Source organism: Parasteatoda tepidariorum, chromosome 7, assembly GCF_982258835.1.
Source record: "Parasteatoda tepidariorum strain Cologne lab strain chromosome 7, Ptep-v5.0, whole genome shotgun sequence".
Taxonomy (NCBI): domain Eukaryota; kingdom Metazoa; phylum Arthropoda; class Arachnida; order Araneae; family Theridiidae; genus Parasteatoda; species Parasteatoda tepidariorum.
Genome location: NC_141761.1, coordinates 63,560,566 through 63,579,604, shown reverse-complemented (window position 1 = coordinate 63,579,604; position 19,039 = coordinate 63,560,566). Strand labels below are relative to the sequence as shown.

Genomic DNA, 19,039 nt, shown 5'->3' with positions numbered 1-19,039 from the left:
AAACATCCACTTTCCTCATTTTAATTGAAAAAAAACTTAGTAAACTAACAAAGTGGACTTCAACAAACTAATACATTTGAAGTTGATTTACCTATCATTTTATATCAATATATATACACCGTCAATATATGTATATATTGCCAGCCAGGCCCTTTTTTCCCCCTTTTTTAATTGTTAAAAAAATACGCAACTTAAATGAATTAATATTGTAAAACATAAAATTACGAAATAGCATGAAGGTGAAAACTTAAATTTAATTTAGTTTTAAGATCATTTCAAGAATCCTAAAATATTCAGTATCCGTTGAGTAGTATGGAATGAAAAATGGTGACTTTTCTGTTTTGTTTGATTTTCATCATTAAGGCAATCCAGTTGCTAAAATTATTTTTCCAAGAGTTATATATTTTCTATATTTCAAACACAAAAAAACTCATGAATTTTAAACTTTTTTCCACAGAAAATTTTCAGCATTGGAATAAAGATTAAGAATCTTTTTATGTAGAAAATTTTAAAAAAATAACCTTTCTCTACGTTCTATTAAAGTACACAAGCTTTGATATTTTGGAAAGTGAACGGCATTTCAAGCATTTATATTAATACTTAAGGCTTGTCTGCTAAAAATGAACTCTATCTCTGTCCATAATTTTCATTTAAATTTTCGAACTGTAAGTGATATTTTTACAAACCGTTATACTTTGTGTATGACTTAACTCTCTCCGAATAAACAAAAGGAATAAATAGTTTCAAATTGACATAGTCCCGACATCTTTCTATTTAGACAAAGCAGATTTAAAGAATCAATGTAAACAAATTTAATGAACGTATAATAAAATCCTAGTGAAAAACATTTCTCATCTAATAAAAATTATATCTGCAACTGATATTGTCTTTCAAGTATTTGAAAAAATTGAATCATCTACATTGTATTTTGAAATGTATTCATTGTCTACATTGTATTCCTTCCGGGCTACCCACCTGTTTCTGTCATTTCCCAGAAGTAATGTTATTCTTTTTTAATACAGATATTTTTCTTTTTTTAAAAAAAAACATTTTCACATTTGTTTTCCTTTCATTATAAAGATATTTAATATTACACTAATTTAATACGTAAATTTACAGTTTTTTTTCGAAGATTTTCCGTTTTTAATACGGATATTTTAAGTTTTTAATATGAATATTTTCCGCTTTTATTATGGATATTTCCAGTTTTTAATATGGACATTTTCCGTTTAAAAACTGCAGTTTTCCGTTTTTATGTTTTTTGTTTTACAAATTGATGCCTTCCATTTTTAATATGGATATTTTTCATGTTAAGCACCAATATTTTCTGTTAAAAGACTGATATTCTTTTGATATTACAGCTGGGCAATTTCATCATGATGGACAAATAATTTGTAGTCTTAAACTACACATAACTTAGTTAAAGAAAATTCAAGCAGTTTTAAAACAATTCCTGATCATTTAGACTAACACAAATCTTTATTAATTTTCAACAATTTATAAAATTGACTGTTATATATATATAATTCATGTGTTGCTTACATAACAGCATTTTTCATTTATAACAGCAATTTTTTTAAAATTTTAATCTGGAAACTCTAATACAAATTGGAATAAGTAAATAGATACTTAAGATACTTAAACGAAAAATAATAAAACTGATTTTTTTTGAGGTTATAAGAATTTAATGTTTGCAAATGTTACATCTGTAATACAGAATTGCCCAATATATACTTATACACTATTGTATTATTTCACCCTGTAATAATTTTAAGTCTTTCAGGGAAGAGGGAGATGTGTGATATTACTACCACCTTGTTTTGTTAGTTTCTTTGCATTGAAAAATAAATTTTCGTAATTTTAAAACAGTAGAATTTATGTTAAAATGATTACATGATGTATATTCTTTGATTAATTATTATACCAAATAACATATCATACATATGGAATTGACTATACCTGTGCAAAACAAAATACTATTTTATACAAGATTTCGCAATTTTTTTTCGATTGATTTTATCGAAAGTATTTCAATAATTCAGGTACTTTTTTTTACTTTACAGTTCAGTAAAACTTACTTTTTTACACGGTTCTTCGAAACTTAACCTCGTCATCTTGATTTGCACCTTTGGAAAACAGCAGAAAAATGTTTCATGTTATTTATATCGAAGTACTAATGTTTTTCATCACTAAAATAAATAACAAATTTAATTTTGACAAGTAATGTTAGTCGATTGACACTTTTGAATTCAAAGATCGACGAAATTGTACTTTTTTCCAATCCTAAAATAAAATTTTCGCAAAAATCTTCAACCTCTTCCCTCTGAAAACAAAAATTTACTTGGCAATGCCTCTCCTATTTCCGGAGGATGAAAGCCTACATATAAAAATAATAATAAAACTAAGTTTAAACCCAACAGAGCAAACCAGAGTAATCCAAGTAAGTCGACTAAATACACAAAGCTTGCAATTCGAAAAAAATGGCGAAGTCGAAAAATTATCCGTGCGGCAAAAGTAAGAAAAAGATACAAATCCAAAAATTTTAATCTAAGATAGATGAAGACGCAGGAAATCTCAAAACCCAAACTTTAGAACACTAAAAAAATGAAATTACACAGCCTCACAACAACTTGTAAAAAAAATAATTTTAAAAAAAACGATATTTGGGAAGAAAAAAAAAGTAGGTAATACAAAAAACTCTTGCAAAATATAAAAATAAATTTGAAAGAAAACCCAGCACTCTCATAAATTTTAGTTAAAGCGAAATTCACAATTACCGAACTCTGAACCCTCCACACTAAAAACTTTATATATCAAATCAACTCAACTGGAAGCCGTCGTATACCCGAAACTACCTAACACAAATCTAGGGGCCTCCCTGGCCGAGCGGTATCGCCGGTCCAAACGCTCTGTTAAACGTGGAGGTAGCGGGTTCGAATCCCACCGTAACCCTGGATGTATTCTTTGTGATGTCTTTCTCTGAATTGTTCTATCTGTATTTTCTACTTGACAATGACTTATAAGCCTATATTGAGCACACAAGTCAGCAAATGTATGTAATTTCAATAAATCAATCAAATCTAAGCAGCACCACTCGTGGTATAGTTTGCACTCCAGGAGCAACATTTAAGATACCACATCTTCCTAGCAGTGACAAACTAACAGTTAAAGCTAAAGACCAAGTTTTAAGCTAAACCATTTAAAAGTGTGCAGATCTTACCTAAAAAGAAAATCCGAACCAAAATGTTTTTTCAAATTTTTCATTGAGTATTTAAGTTTCAGATTTCAATAATCACGATAGAAATTCCACAAAGAAAACTGGCGAACCCATGTGTGCAAATTCCTCAACAAACTATCCCCTCGTAGCTACTACTACAACTTACGAACCCTTGTTTGGATTCAATCCAATCCTAGAACAGTCAAAGAAAACGCCCAACCAAAACGCACAAACAAGTGCTGACGTAGATGCCCGGGTATGTCAAAAGCACAAGGTCTCAAACTTAAAAATAAAGAATATACCTAGAGGAAGAAGGCTATCTTTTATAAACATAATGTAAACCAGTTCCTCGAAGTTTAGTGCTATCCCTGTGTATAAAGCAAAAAACAGCATTTAGGGACTCAGCATCAGAGATTCTTGAAAAGGTTTTGCACCCACCTCTCCTCCCACTGCTGAGGTAGGGAAAGGATTGGAGAGGAGAAGAAAACTTTTCTTTTTATTTATAGTTGCTTCGTTCTTCATTTTTACACTGATAAACAGCACTGTACTTTTAATTAAGATATTTCTTTAATATTGCATTTATATCCTCCATGTTGATTAAATCTGCAAACACGTTCTGACAAAGAAAGGAAGAATAAAATTGCCGTAGGCGGCATATCCAACCATACATGTAGAGTTGTCCAACAACCTGTTCACAGGTGACGTACCTCCTGGCTAACATTTTCTCATACGCTGGGTCTTAGTATACATGGTGCTTTGCTAAATCTAAGAATGCTGCTCGCCCTGTAAGTTGTATTTTTGGTATAGCATACCGCACCGAGCAGTTCTCTGAGTTAGTTACGTATTCGAAGTGCTAGGCTTCTTCTCCTTTCTACATTACTCGCTTGAGAACTCCGAACCAGATGGAACTAAGACTCTGAAACCAAACAGCTACCGAAAATGCAAAAAAAAAGTTCCTCTACCTAAGAAAAAAGCATCCATTCTCCAAAACTAGCCTAACATTTAAAAAAAAGTAGTTCCCTAAAGTATTTACTATATACCTCTTCCCCATTGCTAATTGCCTGCATTTCTTCTACGCTGTGACAAAGCAATTTCAGTGTATTCAAGAAAAACTTTTTAATTGAAATCCTATCATTCGCATCCATATTAAAAATGCTAATCAGCTTCAGCTTTCATAAGCATTAAACTTATTATTTAAAATACATATTTCACAATATAAAGTAAACAATCTTAAAACCAAGTGACATTTTAACTTCTGCTATTTAAAATCCTAACTTCTTTAATTTAAGTTAAAAAATAATAACCATAATAAAACACCATAATAGAAAAATTTAATTTTACTTAAGCTTTCTATTCAAATTTTTAAATATTCTAACTTCCAATCCTTTTATCTTTTCATAATGAAAGCAGTTAAAAATTCAATTCATCATATTCATACTTTATTTCACAACACTAAATGTTCAGAACTTTTAAAACAAGAACTACAATTTCATGACCTGAAAAAAATTTAAAATTTAGAATATAAATGCGTCACTAAATCATGAAACTGCAATTCAAATACTCAAATACTTAACTGAAAAGAATTTATTTAAACTTTAACTTCTTTGAAAAAATTCAATCTCAAATTCCTTTAGGACAAAATTTTGATTTGAATTCCAATATAACTTATCACACAATAGCTACAATTGAAGCAAATCTAAATAAATATGCATAAAATATTGTCTTTTAAGTTATTCACATTTGTAACTTGTAATGAAACATGGTAGAAAATTATATTTACTTAAAAGTTTGTATGTATTAGTATTGAATCCTTGGTAACAGAAACCATTCTGTAATTAATATATTCCATTCAATTTAAAAATTACTGAAAAAATGAATAAGTTACACATTATTATAAAAGATATAATCATATGAACAAGTTTAGTTGTTTAAAATTTAAAACAGAGCTATTGAAGGAAATATTCCTTAAATTGTAAAACTTATGAACAAAAAAATTTATTTTTTTAAAAATTTAAATTTGATTAATTTGAAAACAAAATTTAATTTATGACATCCTCTTGATCGTCCCTTTAGGGATTTCTTTTAAAGTTATATTTTATTTAATAGTCAGAGGTATAATATTTCACTTTTCAGTTAAAAAAGAACCGCCATAAGCAATCCAGCTTCGATCTTACTCAAAAGATTCACTTAAGGTATAAGTCATTGACAATAGAAAAATACAAATAAATAATATTGGATAACTTACTTGTATTAAATCACTGTCCTCAAATTAATATTAAGTTGAATCCTTGCAGAACTGAGAATCTGATGCAGAGCACGAAAGTTAAAGCATTAAACGAACAATGGTAACTATTTCTTCACTAAAAATTCCAAAATAGAGTTGTTTCGCTTTTCACTGACTGGTGCTCCATCAACGGCTACTTTCTGTTCGTTCGCTTGCAATTAATAGAAAATTTCCTGCATTTCCATGGAAAGTTCTATTTTCCATCTAGAACGGAACTTTTCCTTTAATAAAGAGAAAATGTACTGTGAAATCACAGAAAACACTAGTAAATTTCAGAATAGAATTTTACAGTTTACAACTTGTATTTTTAACACATATCGTTAAATAAAATTCATTTTTGAATGATTTTTAAGAGTCGGGTCTAAGATTACCCTTTTGGACGAATATCTCCGAGATAAAGGAAGGCCTCTGCGTGGATCAATTTAGTATTCCGACGTAACGAACATTAACTGCGCTGTGGAGTGATATACAAAATATGCCACTACGTTCCGGCCACTTAACTGCGCAGTGAAGAAAAAATACGAAAGATGTTACTACGCTCGGACTATAAAGGGATCGTATGTGTCGTATATGGGTAACCGGTGCAGAGGCCTTCTCTTATCTAGGAGTTCTTGTTTGAACCTGCTTTCCGAATTTCCAGATCCTAACACGAGTGATTCTGCGATTAATGGAGAAACTTAGAGTTATATAGATACACATAGTTTCTCTTTTATTGTAATTCCGAAATTCCCTTCCAAATTACCAGACTCTGACACAAACGGTGAAACTCATAGGCAGATAGGCAACAGATATTTGCTTTTGATGTAATAGAATACCAAAAAAAGAGTTCCAATGTGTTTCGTAAGTAATATAATTTGTAGACTACTATTTTTTTTTTGACAGAAAATCGATTTTAAAACTCGCTCTTGCTATTTTTTTTTTGTCATTAATAAATTTTTGATGATTGTGTACATTAAAGGCTTCTAATAAAACGGATTTCTTATGCCGAGAAGGGAATGAATAAAAAATATTTCTGGAAATTTCGGCGGAATTTTTCCTCAACCAAACGTTTTACAGCCATGTTATTTGGAAAATTATATTTTCTTTAACACTTAATAGCTGCTCATATGTCAAAATGACTTGAGTATACAATACAATTGGGTCTATACAATTAGTTGAGTTGACATTAAGGGTTACTGTGACTAAGGTGGAGTGCATTTTAAAATTTTCGATTTTATATCGTTATGGTATGTATTATGGGGATGGATTCCATCGTATATTTATCCTGAAAATGATGATTATCACTAGTGGAAGAAGAATCAGTTGTTCGAGGAAAATGATGCCTAAAGAAACATTAATCACTGTAGTAAATTATTGTTATTCAATTTCCCAATTATTCTATTGTCCAGAGTAGTGATAATAAGCAATTATTTATTAAAAATTATAAATTGTTTTAGGAAGAATCAAATATGATAAATAATAAAAATCCATTATTTCTGAAAATATGGAGTTCTATCAAAGTAAAAAGTACTCCTCATTATTTAAAGTGCATACTAATTAATGAAATAACAAGTTTTTAAAATAGTCCGGAGGGTGTGACTAAGAGTCAAGCTCCACAGGACGCCGACGTCCATCAAGAAATCAAAAATGCGAGTGATATATATATACGTTAGCCATGTTTTGCTAAGGAAAATTAAAGAATTCATGCATTGGTTATTAATAGCTTTAATTTATTGTCAAGGTTGTTTTTCTTAGCGTTGGGTATTCGAATGAGTTGGTGGGAAATGAAACGTGTTAAATAATAACAAATTTTAAGGAAATCAAAACAGTTAATTATCAAATAACGATTTTCGAATTTTACGCTAATGTATTAGGCAATCCAATCACGGGTTATAGTTCGCTTGCCGTCAGGCTGGGAAGTTTTCGTGACTTTCCTCTACATGTAACGCGAATGCGGGCTCGTTCTATAAAAAGTCCTCCACGAAGGCAAATTTATCCCAATACTTAAACCAGTAGTTCTCTTGTCTTCTGAATTGAGTTCAAAATTGCAAGGCTGCTGAGTTTAACATTAGTAGCCATAAACCCAAAACATGGGTCAGCTGTTCAACGACGGTTATAAAATATGTTAGGCAAGAACCATGGTGGCTCAATGGATAGAGCGTTCAACTTTCAATGAGGTGAACCGGGTATGTATCTCAGCGATGGGTGCTCGAAACGAAATCTACACCCTCCTCGCTCCGACCACAGTGCTAGCGAAAAATATCCACAGTTGTAGACGGATCATAGGTTAAAGTCCCCTTGCCGTCAGGCTAACCGTGGTAGGTTTTCGTAGGCTTTCTCTCTGTGCAACACAAATGCTGGTTAGTTCCATCAAAAAGTTCTCCACGAAGGCAAATCTCTCCCAATAGTTGACTTAGGAGTTCCCTTGTCTTCTGGATTGAGTTCAAGACTACAAGGTTACGGAGTTGAGCATTACAAGTCGTAAACCCAATAATTGGGTCGGCTGCTCAACGACGGTTATAAAATAAAATAGAATGTGTTAGGAAGATGTAAGGGGAATCTCAAAAACTAGATTTTATTCTGCACTTACATTTCAAGATTTTGGCAGAAAAATATTACCGATTATAATTATGATTTTTATTTATTTTATTGAGAAAAGAATCTAATAGTAATATTAATTATATTTTTAAATATTAGGAAATATGTTATTCATATTTCAGCATGACAATCAGTTTCGTTAGTCGAACAACTTTAGCTCTCAAACAAACTATATCAATTTACTCCACGAATGACGTCCCCCTCCTCCTCACAAATAGTCATCTTATAAATTTAAGCCATTGCGACCATATTAAGTTTATACATGGGTGTCATGCTGGTCTGAATTAAATTTTGTTGAAAGAATAGTAATGCATAATGTGCAAGATTATGTAAGAAAAATAAAATTTATTAAATCTTTTTTAAACTTTAGATATATTTAACACAATAATTTTTAATTTTATCTACAAATTATATTTTATAGTTCTCCATCGTATGATATCTCTCAACGCAGTATCCAATCAAGCCCGGTTTTCGAGAACATGTCTCGTAAAAACAATTAGTTTGGCATTTTTCGACCTTAATTTTTCTGCTCGAACATACAGACCAATCTTTACTCTTTGCATTTCCACAGTTCCGCATGTAGGAAGTTTGCCATTAAGCTGTGACTAACTTCTTTGCTGTGGTGGCTGAGAGTAGGCATGCGACCGCAAAAGGGTTAATACCATATTTTACATTCCTAATGCATTGTTGACTAAAATGCTATTTCTTTGCAGCAATTTAACAGATATTTTTGAGAAGATTATTTTTACTTATGATCCGTGCGACTTAATAAATGTCTGGATAAACCGGAATTTCGGATTACCGAGATTTGGATTCGAGACATTCAATTGTACCATAAATAATCCAAATTTAAAGATTAGAGTCTTTTTTCTTAAAAGAAAAAATGTTTCATAGCAAGGGTTTAATGCTTTTACTTGAAAAGCTATTTTGTTCAAGTAAAATTTACTGACTTGAAACTTTCTGAAAATGGAATTTAAATGTTTGAGAGAAAGTTCTTAAACTTTCTTCAAATTTCTAAACCTAGTTTCGATTTGAGTTTAGTGAATCTAAAGACATCGATAGTATTCAGAATGTAGAAGTAAATAAAAGATACAAAGAATCTCGTTATTTTCAAAATGGTAGGCATACATGTACTGATATACAGTTCTTTGACGATTTTGTAAAATTGTAAATTTGAAAGAACGTTATTTTTTTCGTTTGCAGGGGAGAATAGCGAGGGATGAAGCGTTTTTGATAAAAATATTTCTTACAGATTCTTTTCTACTGGTACATTACTGCAAGTACCAGCAGGTCCCAGAAAATACTAGAATATTTTTTTATATTAATTAATTGAAAGAAAAGTGTCTTCCTCTATCATTATGTGCCATGAAGGTGTGTTAAATTCATTTACAATTTTTTCAAAAAGGCTTTTTGCGAAGACGAGAGAGAGAAAAACGGTAGTTAAAATTTTTTGAACTCGATACGAAGCTTTAATTTAAAATATATAGTAACAATTTCGCTAAAAATCATAAATTGCCTACTTTTTAAGTATTTGAATATTTTATATTTATATATGAAATATATAAGTAACACAATATGTTAAGTATTTGAAAAATTATTAATTCTTTAAGGAAATCGCCAGCTTTGAAGAAAATTATTAATATTATTGAATAATTCTAATTTCGTCTATATATTTTTGTGAGACCACAAATTAAGGTATTTTTTTTGTAAGAAGGAGGATCCACTCCCTACTCTCAGGCATTTTTTTAATTTAAAATTCTAATTCCTTTTTTAAAAATTTTATTTTGCTTTTAAATAAATTATTACTTTTAATTTTATGTAAGGAGCTGTGGTGGCTCAAAAGATATAGTATTCGCCTTCCAATAAGGTAAAACGGGTTCAAAACCCAGCAATGGCTGGTCGATAAAAAATCCGCACCCGGCTTGCAACAACAAGCCTGACGTAAATTATCCTCAGTAGTAGACGGATCATGATTAAGAGTCCCCTTGTCGTGAGACAGGGAGGTTTTACAGGTTTTCCTCTCATTGTAACGTAAATGCGGGTTAGTTCTATCAAAATGTCCTCCACGAAGGCAAATTTCTCCCAATACTTGATCCAGTTGTTCTCTTGTTTTCTGGATTGGATTCAAACTACAAGGCTATGGAGTTGAACATTAATAGTCGGAAACCCAAAATCGGGTCGGTTCTTTAACGACGGTTATAAAATAAAATTAAAAAAACTTTTTGTAAGAATATTTTGTTGAAATGTTGCATGTAGGAAAATGAAAGATTATTTGGACTAGAAAGAGAATCGACTATACTAGGAAAAAAATTCTTAAACTTAGAAACATAAAATGAAGGACATAAGTAAAAGTAATAAATGAGATAACGATAATGTTACATACAAACATCATAACGCATGTAACAGTTCAAATTGCAAACATTTTCTTATATCACTTGAGACATACGTATATTTTTAAAGAATTTTGATACAAATGTTAGGATTTATTTATGGAGACATCTGATTATTTTCTCTTATTTCTTCGGATTTATTTGACCAATTCTTTGCTACATTCGGTATCAAGTCTAGCTTAATTTGAAAAAATAAGGATATCAAAAGAAATAAATTGTTCGCAAACAATTGATATATAATCATTATTTAATGCAATACAAGTGAAAGAAAATTATGAGACACGAACTTAAAATGCCATAACTTTCGAAGAAATTGAAATTTAGGTAAAAACTGACATTAAGTTTAAAATTTAAGACAGTCTTTTCAGAACGCAGAATTTCATTTCTGTAGTTGCATTTCAGCGGGCTGTCATTAAGGTAATTTTGTTTCAAAATGGTTCTCAAGATAATTTTTTGTTTTTCATAATTCTCTAACTTATCTAACTTAAATGAAATCTTAAATTTTTGCAGCAAAACAATAATATATATATATATATATATATATATATATATATATATATATATATATATATATATATATATATATATATATATATATATATATATATATATATATATATATATATATATATATATATGATATATTCTACTAGAATAAAAGATTACCTGGATATTAAAAATTACAGTTAAATTTATTTATTTTGAAAAAATTTCAAACTTACTAATCAATGTGATGCGATACAAGGAAATGCGTGAAAAATTAAATTTATTTGTGAAAGAAATATATCTGGAGGACCGGAAAGTAATGTCGTTTCGGTGCATTTGATATTTGTTATCAAGTATTTCTTTTTAATCTATAGTGTATTCACCCTCGTTAGAACAACCTTTCAATGCCGGATCGAAATTGAAGGAAAAAAATTTTAAGACTCCCCTAATAGTAACATCGTTAATCTATATAGACCACCATGCGAATAGTAAACGGTTCCTACCTTGATTAAATTGAGTTTTTTGTCATACTTTTATAAATTTCAATAAAATTTATAATTTATTTTTTATTATCTTACAACATCTAGTTTTATAAATGACATTAAAAGTTAGAATTTTTCTTTTATTATAAAACAAGATTTAATCTATATCGTTTATTACTTCTAACTTCAAGTCAAGCCCGAGCTAATAACACGATTGTCTCCAGAGAGATAAATTTTTCTCCAACAACGAATTAATAGTCATTTATTAACGCAAATAAACCGAAAAACAACACAAGAAAAACACTAGCAATAAGTTTCAAACAAATTGAAAATTCGGAAGAAAATTTTTTTTTGTTAAAATAAAAATTTAAAATTGTCCTCTCAGTACCCCAAGTGGCCGGTATAACCTGGTTGGTAGGGTGATGGACTCAGGTTTCTGAGAACGGGAGTTCAAATCCTGCCGATCGAATACTCCCCGAGTAGTAAATGGTGACTGATGCCCGGTTACTCTGTCGGTTTACAAAATACTTTACGTTCCTCATTTCAAAATTATGATCTGTGGAGGAATGAATGAACGTTCCAATGGGTCCGCCCTATAAACGGGTGTGACGTACGGCTGTGTCAGAAGTCGAATTCAGCGCCACTGGAAAGCAAGAATCGCACTCTCTCTGCTATAATGGCAGACGACAACAACAACAGTACCCCTAGTTTCAGTTTTGTAGTTACATTTCAATGGTTTTTGTCTCATTCCTACGTCCAACAATTACAAGTTTAACAGTTGGTAATTATCAAACTATTCATAGAATCTAATTTTTTCTGCATATTTTTTGATACACCCGAGTAATTTCTAAGTCTTAAAGGTTTTGCGCAGCAAAATAAAACGTAACATTAATCTGCACTCAGCCTAGGACTGAATTAAACAGTTTCAATGAGTTTAAACAGCGTCGGGGCTTACGATATTCTATTATAGCTAGATTTTTAAATCTAGAAAAAACAAGTCTTAAGCACTTCCTTGTTTTGCTAAGCCCTTTCTTTGTATTTATTTTTTTGTATCATTGTATTAATCAGCATAGAAAATGCATGTTGAAGATTGTCAAAATGTAACCTAACAGTTAAAAATTACTGTTACGAAATAACAACCAGGGCTGAAAACCCATTTATACCAAGACGTAAAATAGCAAAAACTGGTATGAAAGGCATCTCATTCTAGCATTTTTTTCGAGAAACATTAAATTTCTGTAACTACCGAGATTTTTTTAACAATTATGGAATAGATATAAAACTTCTTCTTGTCGAAGAAAAAGTAGATATTGTTAAATAGTTTGAAAGAGAATAGATTTACTCTCCCAAAAACAAGTTATATCTGATATGGTATTAATATGCCAGCTTTTCCTCTTTTCCGTCTCGCTTTCACCCATGCTAATAACAGCTGTAATGTAGCATGTCATTTATAACAAGCGTACGTGTCAAGGGCGAAAAATACTTCGAAAAACAAACTTGAAAATTTTCTTTACATCAAATGTTTCTTACGCATGGATAATTTTTTCGTAAAGTTTAACACAAAAAAATGTTTGATTTAATGCGCTTATACCTCGAGCTGTCATCTTTCAACTATGTCTGCTATGCTGCCTTAATTTACTTTTCCCGCAATTTTCATTAGCCAATCAAAGTAATTATATGTACTCTTAATGATATTAATTATAATAAATAGAAGATCCAACTTTGTGAGCAATATTATAAAAAGTTGTAAAAAAACGTATGGTATTTAAGCATAACTAATAATTTAAAAAAGTTATTAGATCCTGAAAACATCAAAAAAGTATTGTCGATTATATTAAACAGAACTTAAAATGGAAAGTGTAACAGAAATTGTATTGAAAAAAATTTGATGAGATGAATATCTCTACCTTACTATTGATATAAGTTTACCAGTCACTATTACATAGCTGCCAACTCTTCCTGTTTTCCAGAAGGATTTTATTTTCATATTTAAAGTGGTAGCGAAACTAGTTATTCCATTGAACTTTTTAAATTATAATAATAATTATAAATGAGTTTGATCACCACTTCAAATAAATAATTATGACTTATATATAAAAGTATAATAGTATTTACGAAAGCGAATTTCAACCTTGTCAAAATATAAATATTTTTGAGTAAAATTATTTATTTGGTAATTGTTTTACTATCACTTGGAAAAATCATTCTCGGAAAGAATGAAAATTGGTAAATATGCTATTATTTATCTTTTCAATTTAATAAGTAGTAATTAATAATAAAAATTTAAATTTTCAATGCAGCTGATCTAAACAATTCCAAACAATCATCGGCAAAATATTTATAACAACGGTAAGTTTGCTTTGAAATAAATGAAAAATTCCGTCTTAAAATTTAAATTTAAAAATAGGAATCAGCTAGTAGCTTACGAAAGCAAATAAAAAGTTTTATTTTTAATTGTAAATCATTGAAAAGTAAGAAGTATTTTTTTCAAAATTCTTACATTAGTTAAATAATCTTAAATATTTAAACATATTTTTTTCAAAACATAAACAATGATTATTTATTTTTCTTTATTTTCAATTTATAAAAAGACTTTTAGAGCAATGAAATACTGAAGAAAAAAATCTCTGGAGCAAATGAAGAATAATTAATATTCTTGTAAAATATGTTAAATGAATTTATCGTTTTATTACTTAATGCTTAATTAAACCGTTTTCGGTTTTTTTTCTTTAATTTTAAGATAATTGATTGTTTTTTGAAAATTATTAATGGTTTGATCGTAATCATGAAACACACGTCTTAAACAACGAAAAAAATATGTTTTACTTTATTTCTTTTTTGCTTTTAAAATTTATTGCGCTGTTAAATATATTTTGCAGAAAACTGAGAGCCATAAATATTAATCTTAAAAGAACTAATAATTTAAAAATTATTTTTTTGAGTCTTTTACATTTTCTAAAAGGAATAAAACTGGATATTCTAAAATAAATTTTCAGAAATTTGTTGAAACTCATTCAAATGTAGTATTTAGCTTAAACTAATTTTTCTAACAAAAAATATTATATTAATTTAAAAATATACTTTTAATTTAGATAGATTATATGTAAATGATAATTAATTTGTACAATGCTCAGCAATAACAAAAATAAAAACGCATATATGTTACCGGCAAAGTATAGAATGCCTAAAATTAGCCGCAAAGTGTGAAATGATTTATATTTCACACATTTCCAATGTATACCGGGCAGTGGCACTTAACTAGACCTCGTATATATTTCGGACATTTATCAAAGGTCTAGTCATACAAGGTCTAGTTAAGTGCCACTGCCCGGTACACATTTGCCCGGTATACCCTGCACTGATGTCTTTTTAAGGTCAAGTGCCATTGCCCAGTATACCCTACACTGATGTTTTTTTAAAGTCAAGTGCCATTGCACGGTATATATTTGCCCGATACTCCTAACACTGATTTTTCTTCTAATCTATCGTCAGTAAGTATTAAAATAAATGTAATATATCCACGAATAAATGTAATTATATCCACGAATAAATTAATATCAAATCGGAAGTAATAAATATTTCGGACATTCACCAAAGCGACTATGTGATTGTCAACATTCACCGGTGAAAGCCAACAACCAACGACTTCGGTCATTCAAAGTAACATGAACATCATTTACATAATAACCTCATCAGGACGTTTATTTCATACTTTGCCTAAATAGCATTTGTCATTCTATAGATTGCCTAGGCATTATATACAATGCCTAAGGAAAGTATGTAATAATTCTCACATTTCATACCTTGCCCAAAAACGTCCGGCTTTCTATACAATGCCTAGGCATTCTGTACAATGCCTAGGTATTCTGTACAATGCCAGCGTTTCATACTTTGCCGGTAACACATAATAGTAAAAAAAAAAAAAAAAAAATTATCATGCATTTTTAATGACCATTTTTAGAATATGTTTATAAAATCTTCGAGGCAAAAAAAATTTTACATAAAGAATAAAATATTTATATTTAAGTGACAACAAAAATCGAAATCTAATAAACAATAATTAATTTCTATTAAACGGGACTGAAAACATCAAAACTATTGTAAATGCGGCAAAAGTAATCAGGAGTAAATAGTAATTTGTTAGAAAAACTTTCAGGTTTAATCAGGCGATTAAATTGGTTTTGATGTTTTTCATCTCGTGTCCTTAATTGGTGATCGAAATGTACCACCCTCAAAGCGTATACTCTTTTTTTATTTCATCTCTGATTCGAAAAATATATATTTATTGTAGGTATAACGGAGCCAGAACAATAAATAGTAAATTAATTTGACTATTCAATGCATCGTTGCAATAAAAAACAATAATTTTGCCTCTCTTTTGAATTACACAATCTATTGATAATTTATATTGTTACGGGAACTTTAGGAGCTAATTATACAATGTTCTCTTATGCAATGATCTTGAAATGGAAAAATAATATGTATACTTCTGATGCATAAAATTATTATCTTTTATTCTTACTACATCATATGTTGTTATACAATTCATATATAATTCAAAAATATATATAATATTCATTGATGGAATATATTGTTACAAGAATATCAAGAGCTAAATCATGAATTTTTTGATGCATTAATTTGTACAAACCTTGAGTATAAAAAATGATTTGCGTATCTCTGATTTATAAAATTACTGGTTGGGATAACCAGGTTGTTAGGGTGTTGGGCCCATGTCCAAGATGTCGCGATTACGATCCCCACCTGCCGGATACACCCCATATAGGAAATGGTGACTGGTGCTTGTTAAATCTGTCGAGTTATGAAGTCCTCCATGTTTCTTTAACTGATCAATACCTCTGGGGAAATTGAGTTGGATATTGATCGTTATACGGTTTAGGTCAAAATTACGATCTGTGGATGAATGAATGGCTGTATGAATGGGTCCGCCCATAAACGGGATGTGAAGTGTGAGGGGCTAGAGTGGTATTCGTGGCCATAGGTAGCGCCACTGAAATACAATAATCGCGTCATCTTTCTTAAAATCGCATGGTTTCACCAAGCAGGCCTTCGGATATTCGCAAGTGGCATTAAAAACAAATCAACACGAAATTACTTCTGGTTTATCCTTACTATAACATATGTTCTAACAATATATGACATCCATTAATAACATATATTGTTACAAAAACATCAAGAGCTAAATTATGATTTTTTTTCAAAAAGTGGAGCACACTGAATAACTTTTGGTCTAATGATCAAATCATCACGTTCTAGAACACAATCTTAAAGGTTCGAGGGGGTGACCTCAAATTTGCTAATTAATTAGAGCAGATGATATTTTAAGTTACAAAATCAGACACAAACGTACTTTCTATAGAAAAGTATAATTTCTTTTTGGTGGAATTGCAAAAATGTTCCCACTAGGTTGGTCAGAACAGCGGTCCAAAGTCTGTACCCCTTAATGTTAATCTTACTTTTTACGTATTACATCATATCTCGCTAACTTCTTAGGCAAGTTGAAAAATTTTTGAACACATTTTTCACGTTTCTCGTTTATCCATGCAAAATATAGCATTTAGCAAATATTTATTATTTTTCATAATTTTCTTCAATAATGTTTATGTTTGCTTTATGTTTCGCTGTAACTGATTTGAACATCTAAAACTAACATATTAGTCAGCAGCAAACACATTTAATTCAGTTATTTTTATAAATTTCTGCTTATTGATTTTGTTTATAAATTTTTTACTTATTCAATTATTTATTTATTTTTTTACTATTTTTCCTTTGCTATCTACACGTGGTTACAGAATTTGGTTTCGAAATTTTGTTATTTGAATAGCAAAAGTAATATTTGCATTAGAATATAAATTTATTTTAAATTCAAATATGTTTATGCTCAAAAGATTTCTCATTTTAATAAATAAGTAAATGATTAGAAACAAACTGGCGAAAAATTATAAAAGAAACAAAATTTCGTATATTTAAAAATTATACCAACAGTCGAAATAACTAATCTTACCGGTCCGCGGGGTAAATCAGTGAAATATTTTACCAGTTCTTTGCTCAAATCCGGTTGAGAAACACAGGTGACATAAAAAACACTTGTTTAATATGGAAAAAACTAAAGTTAAAAAGCATCAGTAACTAACTCACTTTAGTTAACTGTTTTTAAAGCTAAAAACTCATAGCATAAAAATATCAAAATATTTGCTGCAAAGTGCCTTCGATAATGACAACAGAGCCTTCAATAATGTAAATAAGAATCAGAAAATGGAATTTTCTAAACACATCCTTATTGACACAAAATAGTTTTTTTTTTTAAAGTGAAAAAAAATTATTTTACGTAAGCAATAATAAATATTTTTAATTGTTATAAGTGCTTACAATATCTTTATTTTACGAAGGTTATTTTCATGATTTTTTTCTTTAATCTAAGGAATCTAGAAGCTGTTAAAATATCTTTGAAATCAAATTTTAAAAAAAAAACTGCTATACAACAAATATACTAAAGACGCAGCACATCATTTTAATTCTTTAGATTATTTCCTTTGAGACAGAAATAAAACAAAAGTCTAAGCGTAGCTGTTTTTTGTTTGCAAAATTCTAACAAATATAAATAAAAGCAGCATGGCACTTTTCAGCTCAGAAAATAATTTAAATTCACTTCAATGTCACTGAGCAGTTTAAAAGAATTCGCAATTTTAACTGACGGTAGGTTTATCGTGTCACGTATACTAGACTCCCTGGTGTGACTTTTGAGTTACGTGGAAATTCGACAAATTTAAGGTAGAAAATCCTGCATTTATTGTCTCCACGGAACCCAGATGTTCTGTAAATAAATATTTTAGCAGATCTTGCACGCATCATCTTATTGAAAATGTAGAATTTAGAAAATCCGCATTTTCTTATCATGAAACTTTAATAACTGAAGTCGAAAAATGCATCTATATTTTATTGCTGTTATATTATTAGTTTCAAAGGAATGGAATTCATGAATCATGAATGTAAATAATTTTCAGGTATATCTGCTTATTCTAAGCATATAAAGAATATGATATCACTGGAATTCTCTGAATATATCAAATTATCGCATGTTTTTATTATTAACAAAAAAAATAAAAATTTTGTAGGAAGATTAATTGTTATAATTAGTTTCATAATAACCCATATGGCACAGATTGTCACAGTGAGATCATAAAAAAGTTAAAAACGGTTACAGCAGTCATACTCAAAGATGAGATCGTTTTAAACTGTGCCAAAGAGTTTACCGTGTGACATAGGTGTTATTTTGCCTTATATCACACTAAAGTCTCACTGACTTTTTGTTACGACTTTTGTTAGTTGGTAGTCACAACTATATTTTCCTAGAACTAAAGTCACCTAGAAACTTTGTTGCCACTTTTTTGCAACTTTGATATTCTCCCTTTGATAGAAAATAGTTGTTCTAACTTTACCAGCACTTATAGAAGAATTCCAAAGACACAAAAAAGGAATGTTTGAGACGTGCCTATTTTATAGATCCAGTGTGGCTTGAAGAGATTAATTTTCATGCTTATATTACAATATTTATCTCCTTTATACAAAAAAAAAGGCTCTC

General features: G+C 29.7%; 1 long non-coding RNA gene across 2 annotated transcripts in view; it reads right to left on the bottom strand.

Moving 5' to 3' along the window:
- Positions 1 to 5,993, bottom strand: part of LOC139425957 (uncharacterized) — a 123,831-nt gene extending 117,838 nt beyond the window's left edge. Inside the window, exons 1-3 of one of the 2 annotated variants that reach the window (XR_011637128.2) lie at positions 5,873 to 5,993; positions 5,463 to 5,722; positions 2,079 to 2,126 (exon numbers count right to left, since the gene is read on the bottom strand). This is a non-coding gene — a long non-coding RNA (uncharacterized LOC139425957). Of the gene's footprint in view, positions 1 to 2,078; positions 2,127 to 5,462 lie in introns of both variants that reach the window. The other variant, XR_011637127.2, reaches the window with a different exon arrangement.
- Positions 5,994 to 19,039: the final 13,046 nt, after the last annotated feature.